A 21,141-nucleotide genomic window follows, 5' to 3' on the forward strand; every position below is an offset into this window, starting at 1 on the left:
GTTGTTCATTAATCTTGCAGTGACTAGGCAGTAGAATGTTGGAAACGAACAGTGATGCGTTCTCCCGCTGGTCATTTCCGACATTAATCATCGTCTGAACATACTGGTCAGTCAGCCGATAATGACAGATTGGCCATGTTCATGGATGAGGGAGGGTGTCTGCACTGAATGACATATCGTTCAGTGTAAGCACACACAGGGATGAGGATGTTGTTATCTTACTGTCGTTACCCCATTGCCTAATGGATATGTACCTTAATGGTCTCAATGAGACAATTACCCCTTTTTTATGAGAAATGGTGATTCTCTGCTAAATATGGCATATTGATATAGGTAGCGATGTTATTTGATGTGGATTAAGGGCTATAGGTCGTATACAGGACAGTAATATCTTATATTTGACATTAAGGTTTTAAGTGATATGTTTGATCTGCGGCACATATCACAATGTGCTTTTTCATATTGTTGAAACTGTGAAGCTATTACTATATTTGAAATAGATGCTCGCTTCTGTTTATGTTTCTTTTAAATGTTGTGAGATGTCTGTATTGATTGATATACTGTGGTCTGCACTGCCCACTTTATGCACTATCCTTTTTTGGTATGCACTGCAGTCTTATTTATGATGTTATTTTACTGCTGCACATACTGGTTTGCTGCATGAATTAATTGCTATACAGAAAATATTAAAATTAACCATATCCTTATATAAAAGCATTTACATAAGATTAGTAAGCCAATAATTTAATTTGTGCACACTGCTGCACCTGCAAATTTTTCATTTCATTAACATAGTTGACACAAATAAAATGTATATAAAAAAGTGCTAATACTTGCAGATACACTATTGCAGTAACATCATTACATTCAATAAATTACATAAAATATATCTATTACTGGCAACACATTACAATATAGGGCCATATTCAATTAGTGGTGATAAGCCACCAGGCGAAAAATTTATCCCTGTATTAAATTCCAAAGACATTTCTCTGGTGCAGAATGTCAATGCAATGAACCTGGCGAATAAGTTTTGCCTATGAATAGGTGTTGAAAAAAAGTGTAGAATTGGGGTTTTGGGGTGCAGACTTGCGGGAACCCCACTGCAGCCTTGGGACACCCACCCTAAGGTCAAAAAAGTTTTTTAAAAACTTAAGAACAACCCAAAAAATTACTTTGAAAAAGGGAGCAAAAAAAAACAAAAGTTGGGGGACAAACTTAAAAACTAGTGAAATAAATAGACTCCAGGTCCCCAAGGATGCGCCAGGTGTTTTTAAGTTTGCAGGTGCTTGCACCAGGTAGATTTTTTAAATTTTTTAAAACTTCACTTTAGCAACTTGAAATTATCCATTTTCGTGTAGCCCAAATTTGCTGAACCTACTTATTTTATGCAAAAAAACCTGTTAAATGCTATTCTCCACCACTTCTGCAAAGACACTAATTAGCAGCTATGTTTTATACACTTTATTGTGACATTCCAAAAACAAGCAAAATTGTCACATAAAATACGAAATACACACAAAAAAATGAAAGCGTTACATAGAAATATTCCGAATATATCAAATCAGATCAAAACCAATTTAACACCACAATAAGCAACACCAAATATATAAACAATGAAATGTTATGTGTTTATATATATTTAATATTATAAGGGATAGGAAAGGAAAGAAGAGACAGGTAAACAAAGGGGCGAATGAAAGAAATTAATCCTGCATAAAAAAGCTCACATACCAATGAAAATGAATATTTAAATAGATACTGATATTGAATTAAACTCTTCTCATATCAAACCTAATCAAGAGATATCAGGGTGCCAAAGTTTCTATAGCAAAATATATATATATTTTTTTACAAAAAGTTGCAACCAAATATCCTAATATAAACAAAAGTAGAAGAAATCCCAAATCAAGAAACTTGATTCAGCATATACCATGCTGTTTGCTCAAAAACCTGAGATTGAGTGGTTTCTGGAAGTCTACTGATATATGGTTTCCATTGTTTTTTTAAAAACGTTGGACACCCCACTCTATATCTGAAAAAGTATCTCTGTGGTCAAAATAAATGAGATCTACAGTAAAAGGGCTGACTGCAATTCACCAATTAGTGTTACAGTATTTTTAATCCATTTATGAAGAAGATTCTTTTTTGCAACTGTAACAATAATTGTAAAAAAGGGGATGAGGTAATTGATATTGGATATTGAATTCCAGAAATTAAAATTAGAAAATAATAGTGGGATTGGATGGAGAGGTAGATGAAGCTGGAAACTTTGATTAATAAAACTTAGGACCTTATTCTAGTAGCGATTGAAGTTTTGAACACAACCACATGTCATGAATAAAGTCTGTGTGCAGCGCATCACACTTTGGCAATGACCAGACTGTCCAAGAAACATATAATTAAATTGGATTGATGAGACATAAGCTCTATTTATGGTTTTTAAGTGCACCTCTTGTAATGATGTAGAATCCAGCACTTTCAGGATTTTGTCTGAAGGGTGAATAGTGGCTGGGAAATATCTTAGCTCAAGCAGGTCTTTATACCAAGCTGAGGAAAGAGATCTCCAATGGTGTATAGGATCCTTCACTATCAAATCAGGGTATAAATACCTAAAACGAAATGAATTAGAAGACAAAAAACATAATAATGCTTGGAGTGCATTAGTGTGAGTAGGATTCTGAGTGTTGAATTGAGGAAATTTACTAGATATAAAATGTCATAATTGAAGGAACATAAAACAATAGGAATTGGGGATCTAAAATTTATCACACAATTGTTGAAATGAAATCATATTGTCCTCCTGGGTCAAAAACATCTGATATGGCTTTTAATTTCCTTACATTTCCATTGGAGAAAGCAGGCATTGTGTATGGATGGTATGATGTCAGGATTACCCAAATAGGAATATATCTAGCGCTAGTATGATCCCCCTCCAATTTTCTATTGGCTGCCACCCAAACTGAGTAGGTATCTTTGAAGAAGATGTGTTTTTTTATGTGCGTTTTATTATGTGTGGGGAAACAGATGATCTACGAAGGTGGAGAAGAGCTTCAGGGGCAAAAGGAATGAACAGGGCCTCGTCTATTAAGTGAATTGTAAAATGCTTGTGAAAATGCACAGGTTTCAGGGAATCCCATGCTACCAAATGTGTGTGGTTGAATCAAATGAAGCTGGAATATCTTAGGGTTTCTAGATTGCCATAGAAATTTAGTGAATGCTTTAGAGCATATATTAATATTTGCTTTAGATAAAGCTAGCGGTATCATCTTAATACAGTTAGAAAGTTTGGGAAATAATACACTTTTAATCAAAGCAATTTTCCCAAGCAGTGAGAGCGGTAAATGTAGCCAGATATCCAATTGGTTTAGTATCTTCCTAACAACCGGTGAGAAATTTAAATCATAAAAGGTATGTAAAGAGGAGGGGATATGAATGCCCAGATATTTGATAGAATGATGTGCAATATGAAATTATGATTTGACTGGCAGTGATAAGCGTGATTGACAAGAGGAGGATAGTGGGAGTATCTCTGACTTTTTTACATTAACACAATATCCAGAAAAGGAACTGAATTTAGCTATTGATTCCATTATTACCGGAATAGATGTAGATGGATTTGATATGAATAGCAACATATCATCAGCAATTAGTGAGACCCTTAACTCCAATTTCCCGATACGTATCCCTGTGTACAAACAAAGGTTGCATAAGGGTACTGCAAGAGGTTCTAGCACAAAAGCGAACAGTAAGGGAGAAAGAAGCTATCCCTGCCTAGTCCCGTTTTGTATAAAAAAGGGGGAGATAAGAAACCATTGGCTAAAACATACGATGAAGGGGACATGTAGAGAGATTGTATCAATTGAATAAATTGAGCAGGAAGTCAAATCTCCAACGAGTATCATAGAGGTGATCTCAGGATAATTAGCAGCTACTGATAGCATTTAAGTACCCCAATTACCTTCAGCAGGCCTATTTGGGGATATCTATAGTGATCCCCAATATCAGTGTATCTTTTGGGGGGTGTCAGGCTGATTTCCCCAAACCTAATGGACCCATTCTCCAAGAGCAGAGATTACAAAATCTCCAATGGGACTTGGTTCTTAGAGTTCAAAATTATTGGGGAACCATCAATACCCTTTTTCTTGAGGTATTTAAGTGCCAAATATCTTTTGCGACTGAATGTTCTAACAAATTTGTTAAGATCAACAAAAAGTTCAAAAAGATTGGGTGATTGACAGAGGGACTTTTTGGATCAGCTCTCTTGTCCAATAACATTTGGAACATTGTCCTAAATTCTTTCAGAGAAAGTTTTATCTATTTTCAAACCTTGCAACTTTTGATATTTTAATACTAAGAGACAATTACAGCAGCCAATTGTATCTAGCGCATCAATTGTGTGGCGGTCATTCATTGACCTGCAACTATATTTACGCTTTTATGTAATTCATTATGTATATATGTTTTTATATATATATTCCTACCTTTGACTCCGTGTCATATTTTTATTTTTATTTTATTAAATTATGTTATTTGTATTCTATATCTAATTTATTATTTATTCACATTATTATTTGTTTATTATTTATGCCTATTGAACTCTGTGCTTCCTTATTGTGGTTCTATTTTGCATTGTCTTTATGAGGGTCAGCTCCTCATTAAAAGCAGCAAGTCTTGAGACAGATTTTTATTGATTTAGTTTTATATTCTTTTGCTTAGCACCCCTGGTTTTTCCTTTTTTTCCCCTGATTTATTCAATTTGCTATTTCATTGGGGTGGCTTGCACATCTCATGATGTCTAACTTAAACTGCATCTTAGAACGTCTACAGAGATGGGATAACTACTTAACCAAGATAGGTCTTGAACCAGCTACAGGGACCCCAAATGGGGATATGGAGATGCATACATTATATAATAAAATGGAGTCTCTGTGTATGACGGAAACTCGTCACTGGTGGGATCAAGTAACTCTGAAAAAATATCTAGATAGAAACTTGATCCCATGAGATTTGAGAATCTTTAAATCATCCTCAGTTAGGGACGACCCATCATTCACAGAGGTATGGAATGAGACTTTAGGTAAATGTTGTAAGGAATTAATGGAACTTCTGATTCAATATAGAACTAAGAAAGTTTTAGAAATACAAAAGGAGATTGAGCATATTCAGACAGAGCTAAAAGATTTCGAGGATTGTCTGTGTTATGCAGATCATGATCTGAGGATCAACCAAAAAATAGAAGACTTTGAAAAATCTCTGATAGCCAGGAAAGAGAACAAACTCAATATAGATAAGGATTATTATGATAATGATAAGATATGTACATTTAACAAGAGATTTAGAACTCCCTCTCACCATAGGACTCCTCAATCCTATAGACAAGGACACATGACTCCACTGTCTATGGGCTTCAGGAGGAATACAAATGATAAATCTAATTGGACTAGGGATACACAAAAACAGAGAGTCACTTATGTGAAAACACCTATTAGAAAATCCACACCTAGAGACGAGATGAATTCTGAATGGGAGTTTGCACATTACAACAAAATTAATGTTCTCCAACAGGATTATAATGATACTCCTAAATTCAAACATAAATCTCAGAAAGAAGACTCTTCTGATCTCAGACAACCTTTTTTTAGGAAGAGAGAGACGTACAGATCACCCACGAACACCTCTGGTGCCAAGAGAAAGGGCCCAAGCTACAGAGTGTCATGGAAAAAGAGGAAGGGAGGAGGAAGGAGAGGAACCAGGGGTGGACATGCCAAGAAGAAATCTAAACAAAAATCTTAGATGGAAATAAAACCAAAGGGTATTTTTAATCTGTCCAGTAAAGATTTAACATTGGATGAGATTTGTTTATTAAATAAAGGACTCAAGTTTGCTCCATCAATGAAACCCATTTTTTTAATTTTTTTGTTAATCTTAACAAATTTGTTAGAACATTGAGTTGTAAAAGACATTTTGTGCTTACATCCTTCAAGAAAAATGGTATTGATGGTTCCCCAATATTTTTGAACTCTGAGGACCAATTCCCATTGGATATTTTGGAATCTCTGCACTTGGAGAATGGGCCTATTTCTCAGTTGGAAACTATTAAGGTATTTGATGTCTTCCCAAATATAAATAAGTTTAAAGCCTCTTCAAACTTTTATCCTCTTCAATATTCTGTAGGGGTCCTTTTGTGGAAAGATTTTACTCTACCACTATGGAAGACTTTAGAACTCTATGTAGAAGGGTGTAGTCTAATAACTACAATAAAGATAATTTAACAAGACAGGAGAGATCTGCCCTAAAAAACTCACAATGGATCACATTATTGTGATTAAGGAGGCTGATAATGGGGGTGGTCTTATAATTCAAGACCTACAGTATTATATGCAGGAGGCCTTGAGACATGTGGGTAACTCAATTTTTTTATGAAAAATTGACCCATAATCCAACTGAGAGATTCCAATTTGATTTGAAAAGTCTTTTAGATTAGGCTCTGACTAATAATGTACTGTCCAAAGATGTTTGGCAATTCTTGTTTATCACACATCCGGTGGTTCCTTTGCATTACTACTTACCTAAGATTCACAAATCCATCACCTCACCCCCTGGGCATCCTATTATTTCTGGCATAGGGTCCCTCACTTCCAATATATCTATGTAACTGGACTCTCACTTACAGACTCACGTGGTGTCTCTTCAGTCCCATATCAAAGATACCAGAGATTTTCTAAACAAAATCAAAAATATTCCATGGAAGGTGAGTTTTTAATTAGTCACGTGTGATGTTGAATCACTTTATATTAATATCCCCCATGAACAAGGGATTGCAGCAGTGGAGTTTTTTCTCTTACTTGATCACGACCTCTCTGAGACATCACGTGAATATTTTCTTTCTTCAATTAAGTATATTTTGAAATACAATTTTTTCACGTTTGATTCTAAATTCTTTTCATAGGTGTGTGGGACTGTGATGGGGACAAGGTTCACCCCGAGCTTTGCCAACCTCCATATGGGGCGTTTTGAAGAGTACCGTGTTTGGGGTGGCACATTTGGGGTGAACCTTGTCCTTTACTGCAGATATATATAGATGATTTATTTTCCATTTGGGATGGAGATACACTTTTTGTGGATCACTTAAATCATAATGATTTTGGTCTAAAATGTACACATTTCTGTAGTCCACGGAATATTAAATAATTGGACATTACTGTTATGATTGAGGATAATAAGCTGAAGACATCCACTTATACCAAAGAAGTGGATTGCAACAAATATCTTAATTATAAGAGTTGCCATCTTCAGAGCTGGAAGAACAATATACTGAGGGGACTCTGTTCGGATGAAGAAATGTTTCTTCAACAATCAAATACCATGTATCTTGCATTTCTTGATCAAGGCTATCCGCATTGCATCTTAGATAGAGTACTGGACCAAGTGAAACAGAAGGATAGAAATAACCTTCTAATCCCAAAACATCAGATGAGATCTCTGTCCCACCCGGCCAGCCCATCAGGTTCCAAGGTAGAGGATCGCTCCTTGGATTTTATAACTCAACATAACATGTCAGCACATGAAATAAATAAAATTATAACAAGGAATTTGTCCTTATTGAGGATGGATAAACTTCTGGCCCCTGTTGTCTCAGAAGCTTCTAGAGTGGTTTTTAGATGAGCAAACACTTTAAAACAAAAACTAGCACCAAGTTCCTTGAAAAATGGAACCAAAAATAAAAACATAAATATCGCTAATAATATGGATTTAGCTTGGCTTCCCTTTAAACCAAATGTTTTTTTAAGTGTGGGTATAGTCGTTGTTTGACTAGTCCACATGCTTATCATAGAAGCACCAGTGTTACATCTTTTTCAAATGGAGAAACTTTTCAGATTGATTGTTTCTTGAATTGAAAATCCACATATGTAATTAAATCTTACAATGTGGATGTGGGATTCAACATTTCGGTCAGACAACACGTACGCTTAATATCTGATTTTTAGAATATAGACAGGGAGTCATTACGAAGCTGAACATCCATAGTGTACCTCGACATTCTTCTTTTTGCTCTGAAGGTTGCATTGATAATTTGAAAGTGATGGCCATTGAACAGATGAAACCAACAAAGAGAAAAGGGAATATATTCCAGCATCTCTGTAAGAAAGAGGCATTCTGATTCTTTAAATTAAATACCTTAGCCCCCACAGGGCTCAATGATACCATTGAACTTAATAATATTTAACCTCTGTCTTTTTTGGGGAACCATTATGATTCCTCCTCTGGTATGTCCTCCCATTTGTTTTTTTATCTTTTTTCTCCCCTTTGTTTAGTTTCGCTTGACGGCTGACCTATCTACTGTATTTACTCCACTTCCCTGGAGATAGGGGTTCAGCCCTAGAGCCAATTTGAACAAAAATTATTCAATTAGATTTGGCTAATACCTCCGTCTTTTTGTTACTTATTTATTTTTATGTTATTTAGAGATTCTTGATCTCTCTCTTTCCCACCCAGTGGTACTTTTGAATTTTTGATTGCTTATATTATTACGATTCATGTTTATATTTATATATACATTTTTTGTATATATTTCTTAATTATTTATATATATATATTTATTTAATATGTCTTTAGTATTTTACATGTTATTATTGTTCTTTTTCCTATATACTTACACTGTTTATAATAGGTTTAATTTATTATACTTAAGTATATTGAATTTTTTTTTATATTTTTCTTTTTTTAGACCTTCTTTAATATAATGCTATTTTTCATTGGCTTCTGTCTGAATGTATAATTTTCTGGATTTTTAGTGTATATGTGTCTAGCATCACCGACACACCCCCAGTGACATCAGAGGCATCCCCCTCACTGCTCTTGTCCCATTACCCTGTGCTGCTCACCGCTCATCGCCATGTGCCTTTGCAGCCGTGTGCACCCACATTGCAGTGCATGGACCATAGTGCCAGTGACAGGTGACTTCACTCAGTCACTGGCAACAGTCCACAGCCACTACGCGCCAGCCCTGTCGGTCTGATTTGTGACCATACTACTGCTCCCAGCTGAACGGAGCCACCAGGGAAGTGCCTAATCCAGGTACCTGGATTTTTTCCATTAAACCCAATATGCCAATATGCTGAAAACTGATAGCAACTGTTGGTACACCATTCATTTAAACATCATTGAGATGTGACTTTTTGACCTTTTATGGATCTTTGTAATACTGCTATCAATTAAAGTGGAGCTTCTTGTGGTGCTCTGTGGGCAAAGGTAACATTCATCAGGCAAAGAGCATTTTTTGTTTACTACCAGGCAATTATTGGCTGATTGACAGAGGGACTTTCTGGATCATCACTCTTGTCCAATAACATTTGGAATTATTCATTGTCCTAAATTCTTTCAGAGGAAGTTTTATCTATTTTCAAGCATTGCAACTTTTGATATTTTAATACTAAGAGACAATTACGGCAACCAATTGTATCTAGTGCATCAAATGTGTGGCGGTAATTCATTGACCTGCAAATATATTTACTCTTTTATGTAATTCATTATTTATATGTGTATTTATCTATACGCCTACCTTTGACTCCATGTCATATTTTTATTTTTATTTTATTAAATTATGTTATTTGTATTCTATATCTAATTTAATATTTATTCACATTATTATTTGTTTATTATTTATGCCTATTGAACTCTGTGCTTCCTTATTTTGATATGTTATTATTGTGTCTAGCTAATGGATTCTGACAAGCTCAATGTTATGTATATGATATATTTTTTAACAAAGTTTTTAGCATAGTAGTAATCTATATTGTAATGTGTTGCCAGTAATAGATGTATTTTATGTAATTTATTCAATGTAATGATGTTATGATATTGCAATAGTGTATCTGCAAGCATTTGCAGTTTTATTTATATAAAATTAATTTGTCAACTAGGTTTATGAAACGAAAGAAGTCGCAGCTGCTGAGGTATACAATCGGGAAGCCGGCTGCCTTAATACTGACAACCGGCTTCCCGACTGTCATATCCCAGCAAGGGTGAAATGCCGGGTGTCTAGATGTAGATGACTGACATTTTCCCAATGCCGGTAGACAGACACCAGGCATCCCGATCGAAGGGATGCCAGGCGCCACGAGTGGAAAGCTGCGGGGGGCAGTGTTAGGTTTAGGGCACCCAGGGGGGACTTAGGGTTTGGCACCCCCAGGGAGGGTTAGGGTTAGGCTAGGGGGAGGGAGGGTTAGAGTTAGGTAACCCCGGGGGGGACTTTGGGTTAGGCACCCCCCCCAGGGGACTTAGGTTTAGGCAGCAGGGAAGGGGGGGTTAGGGCTAGGCACTTACAGGGGGGTTTAGGGTTAGGCAATTGGGGGATTAGGTTAGGGTTAGGCATCCCTAAGGAGGGTTAGGGGGTTAGGTTAGTAAGTACTGACCTATCGACGATCAGGAATTCCAGCGCTGTCGGGCTTCCGCTGCCAGGAACTCTGCTTTTGTCGGCCAGGCACTGCCGGGAATATAAACCAATTCCGGTGCGGCTGTGTGCACTGATTCAATTATTATGTTACTAACCTTATTTAATTGCTTTTATGTAAAGATATGTTTATTTTTAATGTTTTCCGTATAGCAATTTGTTCATGCTACAAACTAGTACATTGTATGTAATTTATTTATTGAATTTATTGAATTAAATTATACTTTATCACTGTAATAGTGTATGTGTAAGCACCAGCGCCTTCTTTTTTATGTAAACCTTGTCTGCATTTCCTGTGTAATTGATAAGTAAAAAGCTGCAGGTACGGCAATTAGAACAGATGAAACCATTGGCCCACCAGCCCTATTGAAATGAGCTCTACTGAACACCAGACAGCCTCCTGACATACTTCGATAATGAAACACATAGTGGAGTGGCTTGGTGATTCCATCATTTGTTGTGAATTTACCCCGGGAGGAGTTCCTGGAGACGTTCAGGACACACCAGCCGTGTAAATACTTCCACTGTTTATGCTTGTTATACCATTGGTGGTTATAGCCGCATGTTTTGGTATGAATGCCATTTTAGACTGTGCATGAATTGCAAATAAGTTTTTTCCATATGATGCACAATGTGGTGCCCCCCTTTCTTTGTACATATATATATATATATATATATATATATATACACATTTTTATATATATATATATATATATATATATATAAAGTCAAAAAGGAGCGGCGGCACTCAGCAATAACAAGCACAATAAAGAAGGGTTAAATATACCTCTGTATTCACTTCAACATTTCAATCGCCAGGATTTTCATCAGGAAGTACAAAAAACACATACAACACTTACCTAAATACACAGAACACACCACGAGTGCAGCTGATCGCGTCCATCGGGATCTCCATCTGACGTCATCGCTACACACTGTGCAGCAGGCGCGACGTCTGATGTGTCCATAACCATGGAGACCAGGATAAACATGTAAGATAAACCGTGCCTTCACCAACATAAAAATAGAAATATGAAAAAATATAATGAAATACATAAACAGAACCGGACAGAGCAATAAAACAAGTATAAGGAAATGTGATGCAGCTACAGACCAAATATATGGGATGCAAACATCATTAAAGCTCAATAGTAAAAAGACAGAAAAGTACAAAGAAGTGGTAGGAGGGGGATACAGTAGCAAAAAGATAAGGTCAATTAAGACCTATACATAAACAAATCAAGTATTAGTTAAAGCATGCTAACGACAAAGTTTCATTAAGCTCATTGGGCTGTAAAGTATTAAGTCGGTGTATCCAACCTGCTTCAATCTGCAGCAATCGTCTAGCTCTATCACCCCCTCTCACACTGACGGGCACATGATCAATCATTTTTTAACGTAATGTCGACAGACTGTGTCGATGAAGTTTAAAGTGGCGTGCCACAGGCTGGTCAGTGTCACTGCCACTAAGGGCTTGGCGGATGGCTGATCTATGCAATGCCATCCTCTCACGTAACTGGCGAGTGGTCTTGCCAATATATAAGAGACCACAGGGACACCTGATAAAATATACAACAAATTGACTGGTACAGGTGAGTATAAAATTAATCTTATAGCGATGACCTGTATGTGGGTGTACAAAACTGTCACCTGTTTCCTGGAAACTGCACGTTAAGAGTGTTAAGCGGATATCCCCTATGACGGAAACTCTCAGTCATTTTGTCCATTTGTCCTGCTTCATCAGCAGGATCACTGCAAATTCTAGTATCACAATCCGCCCTGCTGATAAGGGGGGCGGCATCGTGATACAGGATATCTCAGCATATCGCTCTGAGGCTCTAGGACAACTTTCGGATACAAGTGTCTATTGCAAATTATCAGCCAATCCCACTAAGATATACCAGGATGAACTTGCTGAAATCTTGAAGTCTGCTGTTGATGATCATCTGATCTCCAAATCCACTATGGATGCGTTAATGCCCTGTCATCCAAAAGTGCCGGTCTTCTACACTCTGCCTAAACTTCACAAAGACTTGATAAATCCGCCGGGGAGGCCCATAATAGCGGTGAGAGACTCGTTATATTATGAGGTATCCAGATACATCGATTTCTATCTACAGCCTGTGATATAAGCTGAAGATACCTATTTAAAGGACACTTCATCTTTCCTGCATAAATTGCATGGCTTAATTGATTTACCTGAGGATTGTTGGCTTTGCACTATTGATATAGTGAGCCTATATACTAGCATTCCGAATACCAGAGGACTAGCAGCAGTGGAACAATTGTTATGTAACAATGCTAAGTTTAATGGTCCCGATTTGTCTCTGTTTTTGCATCTTTTGTCTCTCACACTCACGAGAAATTATTTCATATTTGATGGGTCGGATTATTTGCAGACCCTGGGCTGTGCCATGGGGTCTTGTGCGGCCCCAGCGTACGTCAACGCATTTATGTACCGCGTGGAACAAGATTTATTCTTTACTAAAAGAGCCTATGCTGACAAAATTAGGTTCTTCACGCGCTACATAGATGACGTATTTGTTATCTGGCTGGGTAGTAGGAATGAATTCCTACAGATGATGAGTGAGGTTAATGATCTAGACCCTGATATCAAGTTCACCTACGACATTAGTGCTGAAAGCATTCACTTTTTAGACGTATTGGTTACACTACTTAATGGTAAACTTAGTACGTCTATTTATAAGAAACCTACAGACCGTAATAATCTGTTGCTTGCTTCAAGTCACCACCGCAAAAGTTTGATTAAGGGATTACCCTATTCTCAGTTCCTGAGAATTCATAGAATTTGCAGTGATCCTGCTGATGAAGCAGTACAAATGGACAAAATGACTGAGAGATTCCGTCATAGGGGATATCCGCTTAGCACTCTTAATTTGGCTAGGCAAAAGGCTCTTTTGGCACCTAAATCAGTGGTACAGCCCCAGTGCAATATCAAAAATGTGAGTGATAAATTAGTTTGGGTCAATGGCTTCAGTGCCAGTAGTGGTTCCATCATTAAAACTGCCAAAAAATACTTGCCATTAATTAGCACTGATGTTAATCTTCCTACATTAAAAAATACAATGTTATTACCATGCTACAAACGTGGTAAAAATATCCGCGATTGGCTTGTGCACAACGATATCACCAATTTTGAGAATTCGAGTAAGTCTCATTTTCTGACCAAGAAACCCGGCAATTATAAATGCCTAGGTTGTACAACGTGTGGATTCCTGGAAACAGGTGACAGTTTTGTACACCCACATACAGGTCATCGCTATAAGATTAATTTTATACTCACCTGTACCAGTCAATTTGTTGTATATTTTATCAGGTGTCCCTGTGGTCTCTTATATATTGGCAAGACCACTCGCCAGTTACGTGAGAGGATGGCATTGCATAGATCAGCCATCCGCCAAGCCCTTAGTGGCAGTGACACTGACCAGTCTGTGACACGCCACTTTAAACTTCATCGACACAGTCTGTCGACATTACGTTACAAAATGATTGATCATGTGCCCGTCAGTGTGAGAGGGGGTGATAGAGCTAGACGATTGCTGCAGATCGAAGCAGGTTGGATACACCAACTTAATACTTTACAGCCCAATGGGCTTAATGAAACATTGTCGTTAGCATGCTTTAACTAATACTTGATTTGTTTATGTATAGGTCTTAATTGACCTTATCTTTTTGCTACTGTATCCCCCTCCTACCACTTCTTTGTACTTTTCTGTCTTTTTACTATTGAGCTTTAATGATGTTTGCATCCCATATATTTGGTCTGTAGCTGCATCACATTTCCTTATACTTGTTTTATTGCTCTGTCCGGTTCTGTTTATGTATTTCATTATATTTTTTCATATTTCTATTTTTATGTTGGTGAAGGCACAGTTTATCTTACATGTTTATCCTGGTCTCCATGGTTATGGACACATCAGACGTCGCGCCTGCTGCACAGTGCGTAGCAATGACGTCAGATGGTGATCCCGATGGACGCGATCAGCTGCACTCGTGGTGTGTTCTGTGTATTTAGGTAAGTGTTGTATGTGTTTTTTGTACTTCCTGATGAAAATCCTGGCGATTGAAACATTGAAGTGAATACAGAGGTTTATTTAACCCTTCTTTATTGTGCCTGTTATTGCTGAGTGCCACCGCTCCTTTATGACTTTATTTTGATACTATTGCGGAAGGCACCCATTTCATGGTTGGCATTTGAGTGCCGGGCCCATGCTACTCTCTCTCTCTCTCTCTCTCTCTATATATATATATATATATATATACATTTATGAGTATTCAAACACAATACTCTGACCAATCACTGTGTCCAGCAGTGATCGGGACACAGAAAGGGCAAGAGGTGGAGCTGAGGTTGTTAGGAGGGTCCACGGACAGATAAGGGCAGTAGATCTGAATGAGAAAAGGGTGGGTTGCCAGGGACAGAGCAGCAGAGGCTGCTTGTTCTATAGTTGTCAAATGAATCCGAACCAGGGGAGGAGGGGGTGGGGATGCCACTGGCTTGTAATGTAACTCCTCTGTATTTGCATAAATCCCCTACAGTCACTCTAGGGAGGTCTTTTACCTATAACAACTGCCTGCTGTTCCCATAGATTATGATGCACACACCGGTATGTAGGATGCCACCAGGTCTTAACCTTCAGAAAGTAGAAGCTTATATAAACAGTAAGAGTTCCCAAGGTAAAACTGGAGTAGTAGTACAAATGTAATATTAACTAAGTAGCAGCCTGCAGCTGTGGACTTGAGCAAGATAGAATGCACATTAATAACAGGTAGTGTGAATATCAGCAATATTAAGTAATAATATCACAGGGTTATTACCACAGAGAAGTATGCACTGCAGACAATAACAGAATATTATTTCAAATAAACACAACTACCTAAAATAGTGGTAATCACAGACAATAGATATATTGCAAGATGATATTGCAATAAACTCAGATTCACATGCAGCTGGCAGTGTGGAAGCGTAGCCAAACATATAATGCAGATTGGAATAGCAATATATTAACCAGCATGTGTTTTGCAGAGTATAGTAGCAGCAAGAGATATGTACGTATTTATTGCTTGAATATATGAAATATGTGAAATAGCAAAAATACACAACACAAATGGCCTTCTGAGTGGATTTACAGCACAATGGATGTTCAGTGTGTGCTTGCTACAGGTACAGGAAATGCAAGGCAATGCCAGGACAGGAACCAGGGATATCAAACAGCAGTTACAGGAACAACAACCATATGGCATGACATCAACTACCTCTGGCAAGGCATGAATGGTCTGGCTGCCCTTTAACAAAAGTCAGAGCCAGTCCCATGTGAGCAAATGAGACCATGCTCTGGTAATTACCACTATGAGTAGCTGAGTTCTGCATGTTCACAAAGTTTTCCGAGCTTGTAGCAATCAACCTGGACCAAAACTCCCTGTGGCTGTCTTTGACTGTTAAACCTCTCAACTCTGTTTGGAACCTGCAGCAGACATGAGCTGTCATGACTGCTCATAACAGTACCCCCCTCCCCCTTTTGAAGGAGATAAAGAACCACTAGAACTGGTTTTATCTGGGAACTAAGTGAAGAAAGCTTTCTTTAAAGTGTTTACACAGGAATCCATGATATTTCCTCTGGTCCATACACCTTCCAGTGTACCAAGAAATTAACTTTTGGACACATTTGGAATTAAGGATTTTTTTCCACAATGTACTCTATGCCAGACAGACTTGGATTCCTTGGACAACAACAATGGTTTCAGCAGAGAAAAATGGAAGGTGTTGAAGATCCTAAGGTATTTAGATAGCCACTGCATTCAGTTTTTTAAATATTTGGAATGGTCCAATGTATCTGTGACCAAACTTCTGTGATGGTTGTCTAATTTTACTGGTCCGGGTGGACAACAATACTTTGTCTTCCACTTAAAAAATAAATGGACTGTGAATTCTATCTGCAAAGGCTTTTGAGTGGAATGAAGCCTTGTTAAGAGCAGAAAGTGCTTTCTCCCAGATAACTTTAAGATGAAAAGTCATGTTTACATTGGAATATACTGCACCAGGAATTACTGAGGAAAATTAATTTGCTCTTTGATGGTATCCATAGATGTAAACAAACAGAAACTTTAGTGCATAAATGACACGTATTGTTACATGCGAACTCCACCAACAGTAAATGTTCCACACAGTAATTTTGAAGATTGGAAATGTAACATCTTAGATATTGTTTTAATGATTGATTAACTAATTCTGTCTGACAATTTGATTATGGGTGGTATCTGTCATGCCTGAGGGTTGGAGTTGGTTGGAACAGGCATGGGAGGCTGAATTGAAGACTTGGGAGGCATGGATTAAGTTGAGAGGCTTGAGCCAACATATCCTCTTGTATGAGGTGAGGAGTTAAAGTAGCTGTTGAGGATGATGTCCCCTTAGGTGAGGACAGCAATGCAATGTCTTTATTAGCATAGAGAATGGCTGAGAACCAGAGAAAATGATAATATATAGATGTGCAGAATTGGATTGTGACTGGTGATGCTGGATTGTTGAGTAGTGCCAGAATGACCAGTAATGGTGAACTGAAGACCTGGATCAGTTTGAGAGTGATAGTGATTAACTGGAGCTTTGAATCGGTTGGAGATCGATGATGGTGTTTTGAAGTTCTGAATCGGTTTGACAGACGATGATGAATTTGATTTCTGAATTAATTTATGACTGCTAATGAATGTATCAGATAGGACTGATGTTTGGAGATGATAACTGGAATAGATGATTGGAGGAATCAGATGAGACCTATGATTGGAGGTATAGAATGAGACCGATTATTTTAGGTATTGGATGGGATAAATTATTGGAGGTATTGAATGAGTCCAATTTATGAAGGTATTGAATGAGACAAATGTTTGAAGGTATTGGAGGCATTGTATGGGACCAATGATTAGAGGTTTCTCAAGGGGCCAATGGAGACAGTAGGAAAAAGTCTCTGTGGTAAAATCAAACTGTAGTGCAAGAAGGTAATGAAGACTTGTTTACCAGATTTAGAAATTTATATAACAGACTGGAACTGTTCAGATACTGAGTATCCGGACACACAGCACAGAGCAAGAAGTAACATTGATTGGCAATGTGAGCCTGTCAGGAAATGGAATTTAAAGGGGTGGATCCCCAGGGATTGGATGCTGCAGTCATCTCTTCTAGATGCAGCGCTTTGAGAGGAGGAAGAGTGTCAGGTAACAATGTCCAATGAGGCTGTGCCCAAACCATGGTTTTGGAGGGAACTCTGGCTTGCATCTTGTGTACCACCATGTTGGGGAGACATGTTGTGAGCATGGGACTGTGGAGAGCTATCTTCATGCTCAGTGACAAGACACTGAGTGGACAGTAAATGAGCAGTGCAGACAGACCTATGCACCAGAGAGGAGTGATGTGATATCCAGGAGTGATACACAGCATGACAGGGCCTCATCATTAGACTGGACAGGCACCAGAGTGGTAAGAAAGTGGTTTTAAGTGTCCGGTGCATGACAGCACACCCCCTTTGACAGGTGGCCCTAAGACACCTCTTAGGTTTTCATGGAAACTTGGCATGGAATGCTTGTATCAACTGAGGAGTGTGGACATCAAAGACAAAGGTCCAGGAATGTTATTCTGTGCTGTAGTCCTTTCAGTCAATTAAGTATTGGAGATAGCCATAACAGATTCTAGAGTCCATAATATTTGGCACTTTGAACTCAACTTCATGATGAGTCTGGACTTTGGGCTCCTTTGGAAGTTTAGAATGAAACCATGAGTATGAGTGGTTTCAGTAAGGAAATATGGAAGGAATTGATATCCTTAGGAAGAAAAGTAGCTTGAGTTTGAAAGAAACTGGGTAATTACATGCCCAATGGTGAAAATCCCAATGTAGCAGGGTGAAAATTTCATGGATTGCACTCAATCACAGATTTTGTGTAGAGAGCAAAACTTCATCACCTTCTTTGAGACTGGCAACTGTTCTCCTCTTCCTGTCAGCAAACTTCTTTGCTGCTTAGAAGCCTTCACAAGGTAGGAGCTGATCTGTTTCCAAATCTTGGAAAAGTGCTACAAGGCACAGGCAGCAGCTGGAACCTGTGAGGAAGGAAAAGGCTGAAAGGTTGTAGCCCATAGGTGGCATAAAAGGGCATGTAACCAGATAAAAAATAGTAGTGATTGTTAGGAAATAATTGAGCCCAAGGAAGCAGGTTATCCAAGTTTTCCTAAGAGGAGCATATATATATATATATATATATATAACTAAGAAATGACTCTAGGTCTTTAACACTAATGTGATGGTTATGTCCATGTGGTTACATGCCATGTTGCACCCCAAAACTTGGAATGGTGAGTGCCGTGGATTAGTGCTTTTTGTTTTTTTTTATATATATAAACTAAGAAATGACTCTAGGTCTAGATTGACTCTTTCACCCCATTGGACAGGGGGTGAAAGGCAGTGTAGAAATTGAGTATTACAAGGAATGCCAAAATTGGTGACAAACTGCTCTCCCCAGTCAGAACTGATTTTCAGAGGTAGTCCATGGAGTCTGAAGATTTATTGCATGAATAATTGAGCCAATTTGGCAGCTGATAGAAGACTGGTTAGGGGTATGAACGGAGCCATCTTGGTGAACTGGTCAACTACCACCCAGATGGTGTTGAACTTATTTAAAACCAGAAGATCAGTAATGAAGTCCATTGACAGATGTGTCCAGTGTTGATGTGGAACAGAAAGAGGAAGTAACTGCCCAGGTGAAGACTGTCGAGGCACTTTATGCTGGGCACATTTATTACAAGAGAAACTAAAATCTTGGACTTCTTTTTTAAGAGGGGACCACAAGTAAGAGCTGGAAATGAACTTGAAAGTCTTTTGTATGTCTGCATGCCCTGCAAAGCATGAAATGTGAGCCTAAAGTAGCAGTTTCTTGAGTAATGTGGGCTTGGCAAGGGTTTTCCCAACAGGTGGTGAGGATTCTTATACGACTGCAAAGAAGGCCACCGGATCAATGATGAGATGTTTCTCAATAGATGTAGTCTAATTTTCTTGCTCCATGGAGTGAGAGAGGGCATCAGCCTAATGGTTCTGGAGCCCAGGGTGAAATGACTATTTGAAGTTGAAGATTGAGAAGAAGAGAGTCCATCTGGTTTGTCTCGGATTCAAACAATGGGCTGTCTTAAGGTATGACATGTTTTTCTGGTCTGTCAGAATAGAAATGGGATGTACAGCTCCTCCTAAAAAGATATCACCACTCTTTCAATTGATGGTTGAAAAGATCTTTATGAATTTATGATAGTAGTTTTCAAACCCCAGGAATCACTGAACAGACATGACAGTTTTAGGAAGTGGCCACTCCTGAATAATTTGGAGCTTTTTTGAATCCATTTTAAAAACTAAAACCAGAAATTATATTTCCCAGGAAGGGAATAGACTTGACTTTGAAGACACACCTCTCCAATTTGCAAAAAAGGTGATTGGAAAGGAAATGTGTCAGAAGCACCTTTACTTGCAGGCAATGTTCTCCAGATAATTGGCCAATATGAGAATTTTGTCAAGATAAACAACAACATGTTTGTACAACAGATCACGGAAGATCTCATTGACATGGTGCTGGAATACTGCGTGAGCATTGTTGAGACTGAATTTTATAAAAAGGTACTCGTTGTGACCATCATGTGTGTTAAATGTGGTCTTCCACTCGTCTCCTTCCCAAATTTGTGTGAGATTATATGCTCCTCAAAAGTTTAATTTGGTGAGATGGTAGCTCAAATGACTCGGCCAAAAAGCTCTGTGATCCAAGGGAGATGATACGGGTTTTTAATGGTGATGTTATTCAGACCCCTGTAGTTATAGCAGGGGAGCTAAGCTCCATTCTTTTTGATGAAAAAGAAGCCCTCACCAGCAGGAGAGGTGGAAGGGTGAATGAACTATTTTTTCAAATTCTCTTAGATATACTGTAGTCAGTCATTGCCTTTGTTTATGGAAGCAATAGTGGATAAATTCACCCTCTGGAAGGATATTTCCAAGGTATTAAATCAAATGGACAATCCCATACATGGTGAGGAAGCAGTACATCAGCATGGCCTTTACTGAAGACATCAGTGAATTCTTGATAAGGAGGAGGAGGAATAACCAAAAGAAATGGTATTGCAGAGCATACTGGAAGAATCTTTTGAAGGCAAGAACTGAATCATGAAAATCCCAAGGTGATAATTTGTGAGGTTGCCCTGTAAATTTAAGGATTATATAGATGGATCCATTGCAAACCCATAACTATGGAATACAATGCCCTGGGTATGACAAGGAAACTTAAAAGTTTAGAATGCACAGCACCAATCTGAACTCGTAGAGGTCGAGTCTGAAGGGTAATTGTATCCCTAGGATTCAGCTTCCATCAACCGCTGTGAGGTTGATGAAGCTGACTCTTGGTAGGTAATGCCTATCGCTGGACTTCTTCAGATGTTACAAAGTTGCTAGCTGAACCTGAATCCAACATAGCAGAGACTTGCTTGAAGCACTTGGCTACTTGAAGAGAAACATAGAGAGTGCAATCGGTTTTCATTGGAGAGGAATGAACTACTTCTAACTCAGAGGTATATTTACTAAAGTGAGAGTTTTTAGAAATGGAGATGTTGCCCATAGCAACCAATAACATTCTACTTAACACTTAACTAGGAC

The sequence above is a fragment of the Taudactylus pleione genome, unplaced genomic scaffold (assembly GCF_031769625.1).
Source record: "Taudactylus pleione unplaced genomic scaffold, aTauple2 ptg000406l, whole genome shotgun sequence".
In the NCBI taxonomy this organism is placed as follows: Eukaryota; Metazoa; Chordata; class Amphibia; order Anura; family Myobatrachidae; genus Taudactylus; species Taudactylus pleione.